This window comes from Choloepus didactylus, chromosome 2 (assembly GCF_015220235.1).
Source record: "Choloepus didactylus isolate mChoDid1 chromosome 2, mChoDid1.pri, whole genome shotgun sequence".
In the NCBI taxonomy this organism is placed as follows: domain Eukaryota; kingdom Metazoa; phylum Chordata; class Mammalia; order Pilosa; family Megalonychidae; genus Choloepus; species Choloepus didactylus.
Window position 1 is genome coordinate 51,116,784 of NC_051308.1, and position 3,531 is coordinate 51,120,314.

Below are 3,531 nucleotides of genomic sequence, written 5' to 3' on the forward strand. Positions count from 1 at the left end.
GAGGAATGCAGAGGTTTTCTCTCCTAGGACCGTAACCAGGCAGCCTTAAAGGGGAGTAAAAGTAGCTAAGGTGGCTTGCATCTCTCCTTCCTTTATTCTGTGCTGCATTCCCTCCCTCCGACTGCATCGAGCCTGATCTACAAAACAGCTTTTGTGAAGAGACCCTCTATGGTGTGTGTGTGTGTGTGTGTGTGTGTGTGTGTAATTGTGTTTGCACTTACCTGTGTAATGGAAAGAGAGAGAAGGAGAATAAAAATAAGAATGGGTTTCCATTGGCCTGAATGGGGCAGTAACAGAAAATCAGAGAAGCTTCCCATAACTGCCTGCTTTAGCTCCCCTTTTAACTGCTTGGTGACTAGAATATGTTGTATAAAAGAAGACGCTTGAGCAACAGTTCATCTACACTGAATGAAAAGTAGAGACTGAAGACCCGAGTGACCACTCAGCTGGATGGGGAGATAAGCCCTTGGATGTCCCACAGGGGACCATCCTATGTTGGAAGTTTCCATCCAACATCTCTAATATGTCTCCCCTGTTCCTAGAAGTGTGGTTGTCTGGTTCCCAAACCTACTGTTCTAGTTTGCTAATGCTGCAGAATGCAAAACACCAGAGATGGATTGGCTTTTATAAAAAGGGGGTTTATTTGGCTACACAGTTACAGTCTTAAGGCCATAAAGTGTCCAAGGTAACACATCAGTAATCGGGTACCTTCACTGCAGGATGGCCAATGGTGTCCGGAAACCCTCTGATAGCTGGGAAGGCACGTGGCTGGCGTCTGCTCCAAAGTTCTGGTTTCAAAATGGCTTTCTCCCAGGACGTTCCTCTCTAGCAAGCTTGCTCCTCTTCAAAACGTCACTCACAGCTGCACTGAGTTCCTTCTCTTTGAGTCAGCTCATGTATATGGCTCCACTGATCAAGGCCCACCCTCAATGGGTGGGGCCATGCCTCCATGGGAGTATCTCATCAGAGTCATCACCCACAGCTGGGTGGGGCACATTCCAAGCAAATCTAATCAGCACCAAAATGTCTGCCCCACAAGACTACATCAAAGAATATGGCTTTTTCTGGGGGACATAATACATTCAAACCAGCACACCCACCATCTTCTTCTCAGTTCTAATCCATTAGACACTAAGAGACCATTCCCCTCCTTCTGGAAACTCTCTGCTTCCAAGAGACCTGATACCCATCTCTCCATCCTGACTTTTGACTGAGTCTTCACAGTCTCCATCTTAGCTTCTCTTTGGCTGCCCGTTTAGTGTAGGTCCCTTAAACCTGTCTTCTACTCTCTTGCTTTCTCCTTCTCTAGTCTCCCTTTAATGTTAACAACTACTTGCAGGGTCTATTACCATCTTCATGTTAATTTCCAAAATCAGCATCCCCAGCTGGGTTGTCTTCCTTAACCTCAACATCCAAATGTTCACTTCCATCCATGTTATTGTCACCTTCAGACCTGTGCTTCTCCTACTTTTCTCATCTAGAGTGGGCCACCATCTTCCCAACACTCAAGGCAGTAGAAACCCAGGCGTTTTCTCTGGCTACTTTGTCTCCTTCATTATCTTCCAAATCCAGCCAGCCATTATAAATTTTCAGGTTTTTTTTTTAATTTGCTTTAAAATTGTGCCTCTTTATTTTCTATTATTTTATTTACTTTTTGAATAAATAATACATTAATATGGGTCAAAACTCAGTACTATATTAAAAGGCATACGCTGAGAGGTCTCACCCTGCTGCACTCCCCATCTGCTCCTTTCTCACTCCCTCATACCCTCCTGCTCCCTGCCCTCAATAGGTGGTCACTCTTATTATAATGTTTCTCATCCTTCCAGTGTTTCTTTACGTGGAAGCAAGCAAATAAGAACGCATATAAAAACACAGTAAATACTGCCTCTTTTATATTTACATTTCTGCAATCTTAATATATGCTCTCGTTCTCTCTCCCAGGTACCATTGTGATAGGCTCCTAATTGGTCTCTGGATGAGGTGGTGCAGTGGGACACTTAGAAGTCGATCTAGGTTGAAATCTTGGCTCTGCCATTGACTGGATGTTAGATTTCAGGCAAGTTGCCTAACCAGTCTGTGCTTTAGTTTTCTCATCTTTAAAATGGGATAATTACTGGATTTGCTTCATGCACTAATAGGGTGGAATGAGATGGAAAGCAAGTTGCTTAGAACAGAGACTGCTACGTGGTAAGCACTCAATAAGTGTCAGCGCTTATTATCATCTCTCCAATTCAACTTCCATTATTTTTAGAATTATTTCAATGAAACATTTGCTTCCAGCTCAGAAACATTCAGTTGTGCCTCATTGTGCACAAAATAAAATCCAAACATCTTAGCCCATCACTGAAGGCATTCTAGGAAATGGCACAAAGCTCAGCAATCCTTTGGTCCTTGGCTTTTGTGTCACCTGGCAGTGCACATGGCAGCCTCTTCTCCATTCTCTTCCAGGTTCTGTTGACTCCTAGCTTCCAGTTGCTTCCTCTGGCTTCTCTTTCTCACTCCAATTTCCTTTGCTTATACGGACTTCAGCCATATTGATTAAGGCCCACCCTCACTCAGTTTGAGCACACTTCGACTAATAACATCTTCAAAGGTCCTATTTACAAATGGTTTCACAGTCATAGGACCAGGGATTGGGACCCAATCATACCTTTTGTGGTAGTCATGATTCAGTCCTCAACAGTATAGAATACCCTTTCCTCATTCTCTGCCTGTTGAAATGGAACAGATTTTTTAAAAAATCCACATCAAATGTCACCTTGTCCATGAACTTTTTATAATTTCCCCACCCTCTCAGAACTAATCATTCCTTCCTCTGTGCAGTGCCCAAAGCTCTTCGTCTACAAATCTCCTTACTTTTTAATCTTTTTCTGCCCTGAATTATAGTTTTTCTTTCCACTTCTGTCTCCTTTCTTGAGTTGGGAGTTATATAAGGGCAGGAATTTTTGCCTGTATTTTCTACCCCTTCTCCTCCTTTCTCCAATCCTCCTCCAGTGCCTGCCACAGAGTGGGCGCTCTGCAAATGTTTATTGGACCTGATAGTTTTGTAAGCCCTCAGAGGTGGAAAGGCTTTCGAGAGTCATTATAATTAAATATGATCTGCTAATGATTGGTACACATAGTAAGTGCTCAATAAATGCTCACTGTTATTAATATTGATAACTAGAATAACATATTACTGTTACTGGTCCAACATCTTGATTATTGCTGAGATTCCCTGGTTGTAGGATCCCTGACCAGCAGTTGTCCTCCTTCTGTTTGGACACTCTGAAACTGAGGAGTTTATCGCAGCCTGAGAGAGCCAAGTAATGCCCATGATCAACAATATTAGAGAGCTTTTCCTTAGAGGGAGCTGATCTCCCCAAAGTCCTCCCCAGCACACACATCCCTAGGCATTTATCAAGAGCCGACTGTGCTAGGTATTGGGATGCAAAACTAGACCCAGTCCCAATGCTCATAGAACTTCTGTCCTTGCACATGTAACAGTCAATTGGGCACTTTGTAAGAAGTCCTGATACAAGTTTGAAT